We start from the raw sequence: 19823 nt of genomic DNA, 5'->3' as shown, positions 1-19823 counted from the left end.
AACATATTATACATAATATCTATATTATATAGATATTGTATATAATGTCTATATAATATATAATACAAATATCATACATAAAATAATATATACTATATGAACTCTATACTGTTATATATTATATAATTCTATTATAGGTAACATACTTATATACAACATATATTATATAATGTTTTATATAATATAAAATATGTCATATATAAATATATAATATTATATATATATAAAATATTTGCTATATCATTGGTGGCTGAAATACTCCAAGTACACAAAACTACTAAGGTATGAGGACAGAGCACTGGAGGATCCCCATCAAAGTAGTAAAGTCCTCAAAAGGAATACTACTATGAAAGCCAAGGTCACAGAGAGTTTTGGGGGAGAAGGAGGTGTCTTGTAAAGCAAGATTAAGGAAAATAGAGACTGAAAAATGTTTATTGGATTTGGCAAAAATAAAATTCTTCCCCCAAATAATCCCTCCCTTCCCTTATAATCCCTTCCCTTTCCTTCTTCTTTCCTTCTTTACCTCCCCTCCCCTTTCTTCCCCTCTGTTTCCCTCCTCTCTCTTACCCCACCCAGTTAGAAATTACTAATGTTAGCAGTGAGGCCACCCCACAGAAAGCTGAGGAGTAAATAAAGGCAGAAAACAGGTTTCTAAGCAAAACCTAACCACCCAAGGAAGCCATGGGTAATTTGAGCCTTTATTCTGGAGTAGAGGATAAGACCATTAGCATGTGTGATAGTGGTTGATTAAGGCAGGAATATGTAGGAAAGTAAACAGTGTAGAGGGAAAGAAATACATAGCAATTAACTAATTCAGGAAAAAATGGAAAGATCTCTTGGTAGCCATGACATCAGTCAGCTGATACACGGAACAGCAGCTGTGTGCAGGAGGAGAATAAATTGATGGATTAGTGGTTATTACATCTATCTGTGTTTGAAAACGCACGAGAAGCGCATTTTGTGGCAGGGAAGCAGCACCATGTAGACATGAAATAAAGAATTAAAATACCAGCACTCAGTTTCACATGAAACTCTAGTCTCATAAACTCTCAAGCTACGATATGGCTTTTCAAGCCATAAAATGAGATAAACAGCCCTTACCTAGAGAAGGATTCAAATATTCCCTGTTATTTTATCATAATACTATTGGATTATGTGTGTTAATACTTCCTTAGATGCCATGAATAATGAGGAGTTTACCATGTATATAAACTCTAAAAGGTGTTTAAACAGGGAAAATTCTAAAATAATATTGAAGAGTACTAGGCTCAGAACAAAATAAATGACCCCCTGCCTCCCATCCTCTACTTCAGACAAACACACTGATGGACTATAAGGCAGAGAGAACTCTCAAATACAGTCAAGGGGAGAAAGAGAACGGACAGAAATGTCAGTCTTTTAAAATGTTTTATTTAATCAAATGATAGAAAGAATACTAGACAAGGAAGAAATTAAAATATGATTATTGAGCCAGCTGCCAATGGCTCATGCTTGTAATTCTAGCTACTCAAGAGGCTGAGATCTGAGGATCATGGTTCAAAGACAGACCAGGCAGGAAAGTCCATGAGACTTTAGCTCCAATTAACTACTCAAACACCAGAAGACGACCTGTGACTCAAAGTGGTAGAGCACTAACCTTGAGCAAAAACACTCATGGGTAGCACCCAGATCCTGACTTCAAACCCCACAACCAATCAAAAAAAAAAAAAGAAAAAAAAGTTTTTTCTGGTAATACAATCTATCTCCCTGAAAGCAAAGTTAAATATAAAATCCAAATCTAAATGTTGGTGGAGAACAACCTTTTCCTTAACAATAGGAAGCCTACCTTCTTTTAAAGTCGCCATGCTTGAGATGAAGGCATGTTTCAAGTAGTAGAGGACTTGCCTAGTTAGTGGAAAACTAAATTCAAATCCAATCATCATAAAAAAAGCCACCATTCTCTTATTGTAGGCTAACTAAGATTTAACAGTCTAATCACTTTGGGCAAGTCATATCAGTTTCTGTATTGCACAGAGACAATACATAACCTCAAGAGAAAGTGTACTACTATGTCCTGAAAAGTGCAAAACCATGCGTCCACATTAGGCAAGAGATTTTACCAGGTGGGGCATGACTGGTAAACAGCTTCAGCAGTTTACAGGAGTGCTAGGTGTTGTGTAAACGTCCAAGTCAGTTCAAGAGGTCTTTGGCAAACGAAAAGTACACACTACCCAGCAAGTTATGTGCTTGATGTCTCTTTTAGGCAGGAGACTAGCCTGCCAAGCTAGCATTGCTCAGGAGTGACCCAATCTTCCATTTCCCTCCCAGCTCAAGAGGAACAGTTTGAAATCCAAATGGGGCCCTCAGCTCAGCTAAGGAAAACAGTCTCAAATCTTTCTGACATCTGCACAAAAGGGGTACTGAAGGGTTGTCCTATAGAGTCAACAGTGCTGGGGCAAGCTTAAACAATCCTGTTTTGGTCCTGAAAACATAAGAGGCAAGGGAGGCAGGCTAAATGGGACCTGGTGGCCCTCGCAGCATAAAACATCCATGTTCGCAATTTGCCCCATGACTCTGGACCTTCTTATCTATTTGGAAAGTAGGACATTCTCTTGACTCATAAAATACAACTTGGTATGGTCCAATAACCTTGAAAAATGTTCTCAGAAACTTTAGTCTGCACAAATAAACTTTAGCAACATGTTTTACTATCTGGATTCTGTATCTTTTAAGTATTAAAGAGAAAAACTGTTCATTGATAATGCTATTTCATCCATTGCCCACTGTTTCAACCAGTCACCTATTTGCTAAATGGTACCCAGAATTTTTGGGACCCAAGCAAGGTTTCCTCATGGAGTAAATCTACTGCGCTGTATCTTTAAAACTGAAAAAAAAAAAACTCAGTTAAACAATGAAATCACTGCAGGCATGCTTGCTTGCTCTAGGACCAATGCATTTATCTATGTATATATTATCTACATAATATATATGATATATAGAATTATTACATATAATTATTTTGTTATATGTAATACATAAAATAATTATATAATATATATATATATAATTTGCCTTGTTAAAAGTTGCTAGACTTAACAGTCTCGGGCTTCTCCTCAGTTTCCTGGTTGTTGGATCTGTTTTGTCATTTGTCACCTCCTAAGATATTAGAAAAAGTTCATTTTTGTTGACCCTCAACTCTCATATGGTTCAGCTAATCTTTGTAGAGATAAAACAAGTAAGAATCATCACCTAGGAAAGTGGTTAGAGGCTATGTCAAGGAAATTTATAGAACAGAAAGTTTCAACCAATATGCAAAAATGTGCTTGAACTCACATTTAGCCAGGGAATGATGATAATTTTTGCTTATGTTGGCAAAAATATCGAGTTGTTAACGGTATAAAAATATGTGTTCTCAGGTACAATGCTCATAGGTGTGTAAACTGGAAGATACTTTGTGACATAATTTGCCAGTAGTTTTGAAAGTTAGTAGGTATTTAATAATAAATGAATAATTTAATAATTCAAATTATTATGTGTGGAGATGAGCACAGGAAACCTATACTAAGATTTCCACTTTAGCATTGTCAGTTTATAAAATAGCAAAAATTCACAATCTAAGTGCCCATCAAATGAAAAATGACTGAGTTAAACTATGAGGTAGAAGAAAAACTTTTAAGGACAAACTGAGTGAAATGGGGCACATAATATACAATATGATCACACAAACATACACACAGAGTGATTTATTTTAATTATCAAACTGGAAAAGAAAATGAAAGTGGTGATATCAATCAAGGTGCATTATATTCATAAACCGCTTTGTTGAGTGGCAACCCCTTTATATGACCAATAAAGGATAAGAAAAATCTATTTTAAAAAACAGAAAAGGAAGGTATTTTATACATGTATATACACATCCCTGATTATGCACAAAGACACTAATGATGTTTTATTTATGCATTGTAAATTAACATAAGCTAATAAAAAGAGAAAAAATTTTAAAAAAGTAACCTGTGAATTTTACAGGCTGAATGACTTACCTTCTTGCTCTCAGTTCATTCATCTGTTTATTGGGATAATCAGAAAGTATACCCCACAAGATGACTGTGAAGCCTTAATAAGATTCATAACAATTCATCATCATCAAAAAAAGAAAGACAAAAAGAAATGGTGGTACTGAGAGAGCATGAGGGAGGGCTTTGTATTGCTTGCATATTGTTTGAGAATACATTAATATATTTATCATAGATTATTTTTCTAAAATTTTCCTGGTTGTAGAGCAGAGAGGAAGGCAGGATCTATAGTGAACATGGCTTCCTTGAAAGGCAACAATGGCCAAGTGATGTAAACAGGTAAGGAATCAAAGGACTAAGTTAACAGCCAGGAACCTGCCATCATTTTTTTGTGTGACTGCAAGAAGTCATTTTGCTTTTGAGTCTGTGTCTTCTGTCCAATCAATGGGTAACATGAGAAGTCAATAAATGCTTTCCCTTTCTGATATTTTATGATTCTGTCTATGTCTTTAATGTATAATGGGTCTGATCCATTTTGATGAACAGATTTTTTTTATTCTCTTCCTTTAAATTTGGCATAGTTTGACATTTCACTTTACTGCAAATGGAAGATGATGAAAGAGAAGGTGGAATGGTCACCATGTTCCCTGTTTGGCTGCATTTTTGAGAGTTTGGTTAACCTATTTATGCTACTACCTTCATTTGACAGTGTAAGCCCTTCAGCTTGTTTGAATGTATGTGATGAGAATACAAATATTATATTGGAAGTTAGATGATCTGAATTTTACAAGGGTGGCTATAAGTTCTGGAAATATACCTATACATACAGATTTTTCATAGACTGAATCTCCTTGAATATGTTTTCTAGATTATAGTAAAGAAGCAGACTTAGCAGTGAAAATCAGAAATATAAACTATCTGGTTACTATGCATACACAGAGATAGATGGAAATATGTTAATTTACAAGACAGTTCAAACTGTAATGTTAATGCAGGGTAATATATTGCTATGTCACAATACCTTATAGCATGTCTTTTGTTTTAGTGGCATATCAATAAACCATTCTTTATGTATAGTTGCTGATACTTCCGGAGTATTTTGTTTTTGTAGGTTGTGGGACCTGAACTCTGTCTGGGCCTGGGCACTGTCCCTCAGCTCTTCAACTCAAGGCTAGTGCTTTACCACTTGAAGCACAGAACCTCAGGCTTTTTTTGCTTATGTGGTGCTGAGGAATCGAACCAAGGGCCTCATGCATGCAAGGCAAGCACTCTACCCCTGAGCCACCTTCTCAGCCCATTTCTGGAGTTTATAATACTGTTTTCTTGATTCTATCTCAAACAAGCAGAGTGATTTTGGGCAAGTCACATACCAGTCTCTAGACAACAATTGGATCATCTGTTCAATTGTAGTAGGGAGAAACCAAATGGATATATGTGATCTAGGAAAATCTGCACACATTTTGCAGACAGTATCATGATCTGGTCCTGCACAGTAATTGGCTTTGGAAATATTCCAATGACATTCTGGAGAAACCCTGGCACTAAGTCAACAAAAGAAACCTCTTCTGACCCCTCAGAGATTTTGATCAGCCTAGTTCTGCCTGTCATTAAGTAGCAAAACTCCTTCCAACTGGCCCTCATCACTTTGCTTATTTCATGAGATCATAAAAATAAATTCTGAGCAGTTTAATTCTAGAGAAAAAACATTTAGAAAACTTACTCTTGCTCCTTTCTCAGGAGAGCATGTACAGCCCCAACTGCAGTCTTGTCCCTCACATGATTTTCCATAGGACTTCTCTCCCTGTTAAAACAAAGGGAAAAAACATTAGTCAAGCCTAATCCTTAACCACAGTCCTCTTAGCCAAGTAAATTTCTTTTTTTAATGTTTGTTTTTAATTGTAAAAATAGTGTACAGAGGGGTTACAGTTACATGAGTAAGGTAATGGGTACAAGCCAAGTAAATTTCATCCAATGATGTCATTGTATACAAGAAACAAAATGTCTTCTTAAACTAGCCTACTTTTAGATCCAACCTATAACCCACCAAATAGCTGGTTTGGGAACCATGATTTACATATTGCCTCACTGGTAGACACTCCAGTCCCAAAAAGAGAGAAATCTTTACATGGGTGAGATGAAAGCAGGTGCTCATTCTACTCAGAGAGGGAGCAGAGTACCTGCAGGAAAATCAAGGGCTCGAAATTTAGTGACAGAAGAAAATGGCTACCCTGTACTTTGCTTCTATCTTCTCAAGCTCCATTTCTAGTACACCAAGCCTTCTCATGAGTCCTCTGTACACAATGAGTCAGATTAAAATTCCTCAGCAGACATAATATAGTATATCACTCAAACTTTCTAATTTCATTTTCTCTTCTTCTCTGCTTGATGTTGTTGTTGTTGTTGATGATGATGATGGCTGAGTTTCTTCAATGCTCTCACTTGATGTGGTATGTGTTTACCCTGTCCAACCTCACCTTCTCCCTGTCTTACTCTCTCCATCAAGCCATTGCTGACATGAGATCTCTTCCTTAGCTATGCTTTTCTTTCCCCTGTAATGTTTGTCCCCAAGATTATTTTTAATGTCTGGCCTCTTCTAATTTTCCAAGTCTAGTTCAATAATCCATTCACCTAGGCTGACTGTTCAGCCTAAGATGGTCTCAAGTTCTTTCTAATTATATCTTTGGTTACTTTTCATTAATAGATACTTCTCATATTAGAATGAAATCTTCATTTAAGTGGGATTCATATTTTTTGTCCAATAGTCTATCCCAAATGCTTAAAATAGTGTATGGTCCTGAATAAAGTTGAATATCCACCAGAATACAGCTATTATTTGAATCTAGTTCTGATGAACTCCATAATCTTGACATTAATCCCTGTGTGTTATTGTTTTCAAAGTCCTGTAACAGAGCCTCAAAACAAGGACTCCACATGGAAGAAAACAGCCTTTCTGACCTTATACCACCTTGGGGAAAAAGGTAAACATGAATTCTAGCTAATATCTGCAACAAAAAGTTCATCTGTGAGTTGGATTTAGTATCATCAAATTTCTATGATGCAGCCTCACACTTAATCATTCTTGCCTCTGTGTACAGTGTACCATTCCCTAATCCCAGGGAGCACTGTGACTTTCTCAGATGGCCTCTTATCTCTTTAGACACTGGCACAATACTTTATCAAAACACCTCAGTAATAAGGTAGTGATGGCAGATCTGTGACAAAATATTGCTGTTTTAGATTCCAAACACCTTTCTGATATGAGATATTTTATCTCTCTTGTGTGCTTTTGACATGTCAAGTGCTATTGTACACTTTCTATTTGGTCTCCATTTTATAGTGCATAGGACAGGCAAAGTTTTCATAAGGTTGAGATCAAGTGGTGTGGGAGGGGAAGGGAAAAAACAAATTATTTAAATAGGGATACAGGTGGACCCATTGCAACAATAAGATGTACAAGACGCTATGTCAAAAATGAACTTTACAACTTTGGCAGGAGGAGGAGGAGATGGGAAAGGATGGGAAGGGGAAACAAAGGAGGAGGCAACAATGCTTGATAAGAAATGTACTCATTATCTTGCCCATGTAATTGTAACTCCTCTGTATGGTATTTTCACAATAAAAAAATAAATTAAAAAAAGAGAAGTGGTGTGGGAAGAGGGAAGTGGGGGCTGGAAGAGAATAGAGACAAGAGAGAGGAACATTAATTAACTTTCCGTTTTGCTGTCATTTTGTCTGATAATGATTATGGTATTTCTTGGAATTATGGATAATTTGTTTCTCCACAGATTTTTATATTTTAAGCACTCTTCAATGAGCATGCATAATTAATATAAAGAAAAAAACAATACATGCTTTTAAATGAAAACAGTTATCCCTTTTGAGTGTGAGGGCTTAACAACTCTTGTCAAAGACGACATGGCATCTAATTGTAGCTATAGCCCACTTCCAAATGATGCCTGCTCAGGTATTCTATAAAGAAGAAAGAAACAAAAAGAAGGAAGAAAGGGGAGGGAAAAAAAGAGAAAGACAGAAAAAACAAGAGAAAGAATAGAGATGAATATGCATGATTAAAGGGGAAATTTGGTCTAATATAAATCAAAAGTTTCTACTCTCTAGTACGGGGTTAAGAGGCTAGAGGCCTGGGCCTGTATAAGACAGGAAGAAATGTTCCAATGTCAGGAGTTGAGTAAAAATATAAGGAGAAGACATTAAGGTTTCTTAGGAACTCATGAGAAAAAGGAGACAATTTCCAGCTGACAGAGAGGAATCTATCACTGTCCTCTGTCACAGAGGAAAGTAACCAGAGAAGTTCCATTGGCCATAAGGCAACTTCCTGTAGCACCAGCCCTGGCAGTTTTCCCAGGAATCTTCAATTACAGTGAGATGAGTAGGGTAAAGGAGTAGCTTTCAGGAAACATGATCAGATCATGCTTTAGAAAAGCTTATGCTCCTTTGAGGAGGCTACAATGCTTGATAAGAAATGTACTCATTATCTTGCCCATGTAATTGTAACCCCTCTGTACAGTATTTTCACAATAAAAAATAAAACATATTAAAAACAATAAAAATCAGCCCCCCCAAAAAAAGCCTATACTCCATCATGATGTGTCTGGGGCAGCTTTAATCCCCACTTAGCCAGGCCAAGTCATTTTAATAATTTCCCACCTTAGAATGTGGTCCTTTTCCTCTCAAAATCTAGTCTTCTTTTGATGCATAGAAAATGGAACCTGGAGAGGCCTTGGGAGATCCCCTATTACAGTGGTTTATTAACTGTCAGACAATTTTTATTATAATTATTTATTGTTCTCCCTTGCCATTCTGAAAAGAATGTCATTTGAATAAGTTATTTAAAACATGTAAACAATAACTTAAAAAGCACACATAATTTCCTAGTTATACTACAAAGAAAAAGAAAAGGAAAGTCATTCATAATTAAAAATATGTATTTCAACATTCAAAAGTTTATCCATGTATATATTAGAAGCTGTAATTAAGTAGTCAAGGCTAGTAGCTGTATGCACAGAATCATCATGAATGAGAGGCAGCTGACAGAGAATGAGAGACAAGTATTAGCAATGTCTAATTTCTACTACTCTACTACAGTGATTCTCTGAAATCACTGGCAACTAAATAATGGTAACAGTACAGAAGAGAAGTATAGTCTTCTGTTTTACTCGGTAGCTTTTGTCAGTAACTTGTTAATAAAACAATGAAAAACTCATTTAAATATGTAAATGTAGATATATTTGAGACTAAGAGAATTATAAATGGAGTTACCACTTCCATGAATGACTACAAGTTTCATAAATGAAGGACAGACGCAGTAGATTTTTTCATAGTGTATAGAACATCAAAGATTTAGGGTCCTTACTAAATGTGGTCTCACAATTTCCGAATACCTCTTAAGGGAATAATAATTCTGTTAAGAACTACTAGTCTATTGCCTGGCACCAGTGGCTCACACCTGTAATCCTAGCTACTCAGGAAGCTTAGATCTGAGGATTTCAGTTCAAAGTCATGCCAGGCAGGAAAATGTGTGAGACTCCAATTAAACTCCAAAAAGTGGATCTTTGGCACAAGTGATAAAACAGTAACCTTAAAAAAAGCTCAGGGAGGAGCTGGGAAGTTGGCTCAGTGGTAGCGCACTTGCCTTGCATGCCTGAGGCCCTGGGTTCGATTCCCCAGCACCACATGAGCAAAAAGCAAAAAGCTGGAAGTGGTGCTGTGGCTCAAGTGGTAGAGCGCTAGCCTTGAGCTGAAGAGCTGAGGGACAGTGCTCAGGCCCAGAGTTCAGGCCCCACTACCGGACCCCCCCCCCCAAAAAAAAAAAGCTCAGGGACAGTTGCCTAGGCTCTGAATTTAAACACACACACACACACACACACACACACACACACACAAACATGCACACAAATGTGTGCAGAAAGAGAGAGAGAGACAGAGAGAGAGAGAGAGAGAGAGAGAGAGAGAGAGAGAGCACCTCTAGTCTAATCCAAACCATCCATTTTACAGATAAGAGCACTAAAAGAAATTGTTTTAGCCTGAGCCACACTGCTAGTGAGTTAATGAGCTCTATCATGTCTCAAGGCCACATTCAAGTTCCATTTCATCCAGGATGATATCAGCTTTAGTGAAAAGCTTTAACATTTACAAAATGTCCCAGTCATTGGGCAAGAATTACATATTGCTATGGGACAGTCTTTGCATTCTTTCTTAGATTGTATGAGTTGAATTGTAGAAATCTTTTTTTCCTCATCCAAACAATAATGTTTGTAAGGGAAAATTAACCTATTTTTTCCTCAGTATAATGCCCCATATTAAAAAGGAAAAACTAAGTATCAACCACTCCCTGAGATACTATAGTGTAGTTAAAAGTCCAGGTTCTGGACTTAGTCTGTATAAATTGAAATTACCATTCTATATTCCCACTTAGGCAAGTGACTTTATCATCTTATTTTCCCATCTGTAAAATGGGGATGGCTACAGTATCTACAGTTTGGAATATTGCCTGTATTGTTTTGTGCATGTTATAGACAGTCTTCATATATGATCTTATAACTACTCTAGAAGCAGTCAAAGGGAGAATTTTTATGTGCCCATTTTCCAGGTTAATAAATTTGAGTTTCAAACAGTTGGTGTCATTTGTTAAGTTGGTGTGATTATTTAAGGACTCAAAGTCAGGGGTTTCTCTTTTTAGTGCCCAGCTCCTCATTTGCACTCTTTTATGCTCTTCACTCCCTGCCGATGGCTTCAAGGTACAGTAATCCAGATAGGCCTCTACGACTACGTCAAACCTATTCCTGAGGTCACATTCAGCCACTAGATACATGCCTAGCTAAGTAGTTCACTTTTGTTATTTCACTGAACTATCCCAAACACACTGTGAGGTAGACACTAACATCACCATCATTTTACAGATAAGGGAACTAAGGATTAGAGGTGTTAAACACATGCCTGCCAAAAGTCACTCAGGTTTGAAACCCAGGTTTGACTCAGAATGTTAGAGCTTTTCCTGTAAGATAGATCCACTTCAGCATCATCCTAATTTCTGAACTTTGTGTTAATGGCACAGAGACTCTGATTTGATGTTGATCAATTCTAAAATAATATCTGTTCATTGAAATAAAATAAAATGTACACATTAAACCAAGGTGGGTCCTGTGGTACATTTAATACTCATTGGCCTTTGAAGAAGAGCTCCCTATGAGGTTATAAATTGAAGATTGTGAGCAGAGAAGGAAGTAATCTGTGGGAGCTGGCTTCCTACCGGGTGAGACCTGTCAACTGCAGTTTATTTTAAGGAAGAAGCTGACACCAGGCATTTCATTCCAACATAGGCTCAACTGTGTTAGCACCAAAAACAAACATAACTGATGGGGTCTGGAAGTGGGAGAGGAAGAAGCATGCTGGATTTCACTTGGAACACCCTAGGCAGCTAGGATGAGGTACAATCTGAAAGGTTGTTCACTTGTCCAGTTTGAGCCTAGATTCACCAAGCAATGCCAAACATACAAACTAAGTGTTCACAACAGTGTTCTTAAAATAGATGCCTTCCTGACAGTTTTTAGTAGATAGCTATGAAAGAGAAGTCCATGGGAGCAGATGAGAGATACTCAGCTTTAAGACTGGAAGTGGCCTGAGGATTAAAGGTGACAGGTTATATGTACTTAGGGTGATTAGATTCAGCAAATACAAATAAAGGATACCCAGGAATTTGAATTTCAGAATTTAAATTGTTATGAATATATTCCAAGCACTATTTGGGATGTATATATTCTTAAAATGTATTTTAGCTGTATTTGAGTCACTTTACTTTTTTTGTATTCTAATATACTATCCAAAGTAGAAGGAAAAGTAAGATTTATAACTAGCATTGCGAATATTAAGTTCATTCATTGATTCAACAAATGTTTATTGAAAGGGGAAAAGGCCTGCTGGACTTTTAAAGAAGTAACACCAATGCTTTTCAAACTATTTCATGAAATAGAAAGGGGAGAAATGTAACTAACCTTGATCGATGAAACCTGTATGACCCTGGCATCAAAACTGGATTTATAAAAAGAAACAACAAAAAAGGGAAATTGTAGAACCATTTGCTTGATGAACATAGACAAATTTTCAATAAAATTATTGTAAACAAAATAAAACAAAAATTAACACACTATGAACAAGTTGCTTTTTTTCTACTGATGCAAGGTTGGTTGATTTAACATGTGCCACTCAGCAAATGTACGTGAACAGAGTAAAGAACAAAAATCACTTGATGATAATCTCAATAGATACAGAAAACATCATTTATAAATTTCAATATCATTTCATCATAAGAGAGTGAAGAAGCTAGGAGGAGTAGAAGGACTGCAATTCAATCTAATGAAGTCAACTTTGTACTAAGCAGGGGGAAAAGAAGCCATTTCTTTTGAAGTCATGAGTAAGACAAATTTGTCCACTCTCTCCACTCTTATTTAATACCTCTTTGTTATCTTTTTTTTTGGCCGGTCATGGGGCCTGAACTCGGCCTGGGCACTGTTCCTCAGCTCTTCAGCTCAAGGTTAGTGCTCTACCACTTGAGCCACAGTGCTACTTCTAGCTTTTTCTGCTTATGTGGTACTGAGGAATCAAACCCAGGACTTCATGCATGCAAGGCAAGTAGTCTACCACTGAGCCACTTTCCCAGTCCCTTAATACCATTTTTGAAAGAAATAAAAGGAACATAAACAGGAAAGGAAGAAGTCAAACTTCCCTATTTGTAGACAATATGATGCTATACTTTGAAAATCTATTAAAAAAAAAACAACTTCTAGGTCTGATAAATACTTTTGGCCAAGTAGGGTACAAAATCAACATAGACAGAGACAGAGACAGAGAGACAGAGACAGAGAGACAGAGACAGAGAGACAGAGACAGAGAATGAGGAAACAAAAGTATTTACACAACAATACTATGTAATCCCATCTACTTCAGGAGATTGAGGTGAGAGTTCAAGTTGGAGCCCAGTCTGGGGAACAATAGACTAATCAGAAACAAAACAAAATAAAAAAAACAATGAACATTGATTGAATAAATGGTTACATAATGAAATTATTGTCAATTTTGTTATTGGAATGATAATCTTGTTTTATGATAAAAGATTAACTGTAATATTTAATTGAAAAACAGAAAAAATAAATTAATAAGAAGTAACAAAATCCAGTATACTATATGAAAAACAGTTTTTTTCACTGTAGTGGTAACATGGTATTTCTTTTTATTTTTATTTTTTTGAGTAATGTTGACTTTAATTGTTGTTTAGGTCTCTTTCCTTTCTCCTTTACAATTCTTTTTTTAATGTTGTTTATTGTGAAAATACTGTACAGAGGGGTAACAGTTGCATGAGCAAGATAATGAGTACATTTCTTATCAAGCATTGTTGTCTCCTCCTTTGTTTTTCCCTACCATCCCTTCCCTCCCACCTCCACAACTACAGTCCCCTAGTGCCACATTCCCCCCCAAGCCTAAATTGTAAAGTTCGTTTTGCGACATAGTGTCTTGTACATCTCATTGTTGCAATGGGTCAATCTGTATCCTTATTTAAACATTTTGTATTTTTCCTTCTGCTCCCAATTATACCAACATTAAATACAGTGAAAACAGGGTACCATGGGGGAGGGACATACAAAGCAACCAAAAAATCACATAGTACCATATAAATACATTAGAAACAATAGCAAGAAAGAAAAAACCACTTGTGTCCTTATCTTGGGGTTCATTTCATTAACATCATCTTATCTGACCTTTTCTGCTTGTCTCAGATATATACTAGTTATTGCAAATAAGAGAAACCATGGGACCTATGTTTCTTTGGGCCTGGCTTACTTCACTTGATATAATTTTTTCCAAGTCTTTCCATTTCCTAACAAATGGAGTGATGCGATTCTTTCTGATGGAGGCATAAAATTCCATTGTGTGTGTGTGTATACACACACACACACACATACACACACACATCACATTTTCTTGATCCATTCAACTACCGAAGGGCATCCTTGAAGAAACAACGTCCCGATAAATAAGTGGGCTAAAGACTTAAAGAGAAATTTCTCTGAAGAGTAAATAAGAATGGCCAATAGACACATGAAGAAATGCTCAACTTTTCTAGCCATAAAAGAAATGTAAATCAAAACAACATTGAGATTTCACCTCACCCCAGTCAGAATGGCTATAATCAAGAACTCTAATAACAACAGATGCTGGAAGGGAACCCTACTGCATAGTTGGTGGGAGTGTAAACTTGTTCAACCACTTTGGAAGTCAGTATGGAGGCTCCTCAAAAGATTCCACATAGAGCTCCCCTGTGACCCAGCAATCCCACTTTTGAACATTTACCCAAATGATCACAAACAAGACCACACTAAAGTTACCAACAGAACTATGTTTATTGCAGCATTATTTACCATAGCTAAGATATGGTATTTCTATTTTTTTAAATATCTTTATTATCCTTCAGTAGTTGTGCAAAGAAGATGCCATTCAGCAAAGCAGTTTATGAATAAAGTGTGTCTTGATCAATGTCACCCCTCTCAGAATTCTTACTCACCTCTCTCGATGGCCATGCTATTTCTAACTTTTTTTTTATGTCGGTTGTGGGGCTTGAACTCTGCACCTGGGCTGTATCCCTCAGCTCTTCAGCTCAAGGTTATCACTCTACCACTTGAGCCACAGTTCCACTTCCGGCTTTCTGGTGGTTTGTTGGAGATAAGAGTCTCCCGGTCTTTCCTGCCTGGGCTGGCTTTGAACCGAGTAGCCTCCTGAGTAGCAGCTAGGACTACAGGCGTGAGCCACCGGCGCTTGGCTGTTTTTTTTTTTTTTTTAAGAATTGTTGATGGATGGGAAGGGGAAACAACTAGGAGGCAACAATGCTTGATAAGAAATGTACTCGTTATCTTGCCCACATAATTGTAACTCCTCTGTATGGTATTCTCACAATAAAAAAAAAGAATTGTTGAGTCTAAATCTGGACAATTGGTACATAGGAGGAGTTCTACTGTACTGTTATATTTGGTATGTGTTTGAAATTTTTACAGAAAAAGTAAATATAAAAAACAAGAATTTAGGTTTTGAGTTGGGAAATGGATGGATTTGGGTGAATGCCTGAATGTGGGAGGTGTTCTATGGGTTTTAATTAGTCTCACCTCCCCCCAAAGACTATTGACTTCAGTACAGAATATTAAAGAAAAATCCCTAGTTTTGGAGAATAAGTGGATTTCACTACAATTTAAGGATATGAGCCTGTCCAGTGATAATTAAAGCTTTCTTTTAAGTGACTGGTACATGCAACCCAGGAAATGAGAGTGACTGAAAAGTGAATCACAGCCCTAGAACTCAGAGGCAGAATGCTGAGAACAGTTTACTATCCTGGCCTATAGGTACAGCACTTATTTTGGCACAAATCAAATTATCAGAGAAAGGTGAGCTCATCAGGAGCTTTTTCGCATATGGCTTTCACTTGACAACTATGCCAAACAACTTTTTCATCCTTAATTTGAGTTCCAGAGATTAAACCAAGTTTAAGGAGAGACAGATGCTGGTAACCCAACCCTAACATTTCTAAGACAATCACATTTTGTCTTTATGCTTTATGCACAAAGTCAAGATTTAATGCATATTTATGAAATTAACAAATACAACCAATAGTTTTAACCAACCAGGATAGTCTAAAGGGAGGAGAAGGATTTTTTTTCAAGATTTCTCAGACATTAAGTAAATTGTTCATCTATCGATGAAAAGTCTGAGTGTCATGGGCTGGAGGAGTGGTGTAAGTGGTAGAGGGCTTGCCTAACAAATATGGATCCCTGAATTGAAGTCTCAATATATGGGAGGAGTGGGTGGGAATGTTGAAAGGGTGACATGATCAAGATGCACTGTATTCATAAACTGGTTTAGTGAGTGACAACTACCTTGGACAACTTAATGATAATAAAAATATTCAAAGCAAAAAACCCTCAACACCAACAAAATGTTAAAAAAGAAAGAGCGAGAAAATCAGGAAGACTCTTTGAGGGTAGAATCTAGGGAGAAAGAAAGGAGATGGTGAGGGGATGAGTATGATCAAAGTATTTCAGATGTATGTATTAAATTAGAATTATGAAACATATTAAATTGGTTAAAAGGGGGCAGGAAATTAAAAAGGAGGGATTAAGTTTAATCAAAGTTCATTAAATTCCAGGTGCTGGTGGCTGTAATCCTAGCTACTGAGGGAGGCTGAGATCTGAGAATCATGGTTCAAAGACAGCCCGGGCAGGAAAGTTTGTGAGATTCTTATCTCCAAGAAACCACTAGAAAACTAAAAATGGCACTATGGCTCAAGTGGTAGAGCACTCACCTTGAGCTGAAGAGTGCTGGGATAGCGCCCAAGCCCAGAGTTCAAACCCCACCACTGTCAAAAAAAGGTTTATTATATGTGTGTTTGGAAATATCACAATGAAGCTCCTCACTTTGTACAATTAACAACACGCCTGTAAAAAAAGGAAAACAAAAATAAGGAGCTGATCAGTATAAAAAGGCAAATCTGAGTATTATGAATATTATCAGGAATAATGATATCATGAAATACATATTGATATTTTCTTGTGTCTTTGTTTTCTCACCTTGTCCAAACTTTTGTTTTCAGTTCTTGTTACATGGTGCAAATCTCTTTGTACAGAGATATACAACTATATGCTCAAAACATAGCACATTTGGCTGCATGCATTATATAGGGGTCTCCAGAGAAATAGAGCCAAAAGGGCTGTGTTTGCGAGACAGAGATCAAGAGAAAGGAGAGAGTGTATGTTCCTGTGTGTCTTTACTTTTTAAGGAATTGATTTATATGATTGTAAGTTCCAGCAAGTTTGAAATATGCAAGGCAGGCTGGCAGAGTGGAGACCCAGGGAAGCACTGAGGCAGGATTCTGAAGGTAACCTCTTCAGGAGACTTCAGCTATTTTCACTTAAGGCCTTCAACAGATTGAATAAAGCCAAGCCACATTATTTTATTTTTTATTTTTTTGGGTCCGGTCGTGGGGCCTGAACTCTGGGCCTGGGCGCTGTCCCTCAGCTACATTATTAAGAGTAATGTTTTACCCCTCAAAGTCTACCCATTGAAATATTTATCATTGGGCTGGGAAGTTGGCTCAGTGGTAGAGCGCTTGCCTTGCATGCCTGAGGCCCTGGGTTCAATTCCTCAGCACCACATATGCAAAAAGAAAAAAGCCGGAAGTGGCGCTGTAGCTCAAGTGGTAGAGCGCTAGCCGTGAGCTGAAGAGCTGAGGGACAGTGCTCAGGCCCAGAGTTCAGGCTCCACGACTGGACCCCCCCCCCCCCAAAAAAAGAAATATTTATCATATCTAAAGAATCATAATCGCAGTAACAACCTGATGTCTCATCATAACCTAGCCAAGTGCAAAAGCTACCCAAAACTTTTTGGTTAATATCTGCTGATATGTTGGAACTGAAAAAATTTGCAGACTGCCGGTACTTGAACTATTTCTGAATATCACATCCTAAGGAGGTAGAGCACACAAACAAAAGGGGACACTAGGGTCAACGGCTCATTTACTAGTTGGCAAAACAAATGTTTCAAAAAAGCTTGCAATATACGACATGGGGAAAATTAAAATATGGCTGGAATTTATTTGCAGATTTTCCCGTCTTTTTTTTTGTCAGTTGTGCGGCCTGAACTCTGGGCCTGGGTGCTGTCCCTCAGCTCTTCAGGTCAAGGCTAGCGCTCTACCACTTGAGCCACAGCAACACTTCCTGCTTTTTCTACTTTTGTGGTGCTGAGGAATCGAACCCAGAGCCTCATGCATGCAAGGCAAGCACTCTACCACGGAGCCACCTTCCCAGCCCTTCCCCAGTCTCTTAATCAATTAAAAACTGAACCATTTCATTATTCATTCATTCACAAGCAATGAAGTAACATGATCTGGCATTCCTGGATCTCTTTCTAGTCCCTGTTTAATTATTAACTAGTGAAGAAAACTTTGGCCAGCTTGCTTTGGCTGTCTTGTTTTCTGTTTTACCAATGGCAAAATAAAAAGCTCAGGAACTCCTTAAGGCAAGTATGGTAAGTTGAAAAGATATGGGTTCTAACTTTGCTTCAGATGTTTACTAGTGGGCTGGGAAGTTGCCTCAGTGGTAGAGCGCTTTCCTTACATGCCTGAGGCCCTAGGTTCGATTCCTCAGCACCACATAAGCGAAAAAGAAAAAACCCGTAAGTGGCGCTGTGACTCAAGTGGTAGAACGCTAGCCTTCAGCTAAAGATCTGAGGGACAGCGCCCAGGCCCAGAGTTCAGGCCCCACGACCGGACCCCCCTCTCCCCCCCAAAAAAGCAAAACAGATGTTTACTAGTTTTGGGAAAAGTACTTCTGGGACCCAACTTACACAGCTCTAAAATAGGAATAGGGACATTTAACTTAGGGTCAGACAAGTTGAACGTGCAGAGTATCATCAATGTTAACATGGAAAGGACATCTGTGCGGATGGAAAGTTAATGTCTTTTAGAACTAAAAACACAATTTCTTGACACTCATCATAAGCAGGAAACTCAGAAGATGAATTTGACATTATACTATCTTGCAATGATTTTGTTATGGTGGAATTTTTGTTTCATTTGGAAAGAATATTCATGATCATTTGATATTCTCTTGGGTCTAGTTGAAGTCCCTTGGCTCTTTAACTCCCCTGGGACACTTTGATGGTTTGTTGTGTGTGGGAAAGCAAGTATGGTCCAAGGCATGAGCTCACTGTCTCACCAGACAGCATGTTTTCTATGTGCCTAGTGCTGAAACTTGCATTATGAAATTTATCAGTCATAATAATCCTTATATTTTCAGGTGAGAAAACTGAGTGTCAGAGGGATGGTTGAGGTAAGTTGCCGAACATTATATAGCAAATAAACATGAAATTAGAAGTTACTCCATACCTGTTTTGATGCAGAATATACACTCTTAACTATCAAATTATACTGAATTGCTACTTCATGAAAAGTGTTTTTTTTTAATCAGTGTGTATGACTTGTAAAGGAGTTTCATTGTGTTATTTTCATATATGCACATAATGTACTTTAATCAAATTCACCTCTATCACTCTTCATTATCTCTGGAAAGTGTTTTTTTTTTAATAAAAGATGTACAGATGTGAGACTTTCAAGAAACATCTTTTTACTAGAACATTAGTGTATGGATGTGTGTATATATATACATATATATTACCTTGCGCATGTAACTGTAACCCCTCTGTACAGTATTTTCACTATAAAAAACTTATAAAAAAGAAATATATACACAAAATTTCAAAAATCAAAATTGAGAGGTTAAGGAATCCAAGCAGTTCATTTTTTTTCTCAAAGTTTTGAACACTTCCTGAGTTCTAAAGTGGGAGTGGGTAAGGATAAGTAGTGAAGTCACTGTGAGGGCAGTGCCCCTATTTAACTGTGATATTTGACTATGAGAAAAGAGGAGCTGAGAGGAATTATCATTTGCTGAAGGCTGCAAACTAGAAAGTAACAAAACCAGGATTCAACTTGAAGTTTACAGTTCTGACTTTTAAGCAGTATGCTAGATTTCCATGAAAACATCTTCTCAGTAAATTAAACATATAATTAATGTAAGATCCAGCAATTCCATTGTTAGAAATTGAAAACAATTCCATTGTTAGTGAACTGAAAACAAGCATCCAAACCAAAACTTGTATACTAATATCATAGTAGCCATATTCCTAAGAGCCAAAGGGTAGACCTTTAAAGACCTGGATGAGTTATAAATATGTGATAAAACTATGAAATGAAATCTAACTCAGCCAGAGAGAAGAATGGAA

At 37.2% G+C, this 19823-nt stretch overlaps 1 long non-coding RNA gene across 1 annotated transcript in view; it reads right to left on the bottom strand.

The window, feature by feature from the left end:
- Window positions 1-5717: 5717 nt before the first annotated feature.
- Window positions 5718-19823, bottom strand: part of LOC122116412 — a 130575-nt gene continuing 116469 nt past the window's right edge. The window contains exon 3 of the long non-coding RNA XR_006148956.1: window positions 5718-5793. This is a non-coding gene — a long non-coding RNA (uncharacterized LOC122116412). The remainder of the gene's footprint in view (window positions 5794-19823) is intronic.

The sequence above is a fragment of the Dipodomys spectabilis genome, unplaced genomic scaffold (genome assembly GCF_019054845.1).
Source record: "Dipodomys spectabilis isolate Male_0828 unplaced genomic scaffold, ASM1905484v1 ptg000132l, whole genome shotgun sequence".
Taxonomy (NCBI): Eukaryota; Metazoa; Chordata; class Mammalia; order Rodentia; family Heteromyidae; genus Dipodomys; species Dipodomys spectabilis.
This window is presented reverse-complemented; position numbering and strand designations above follow the sequence as displayed.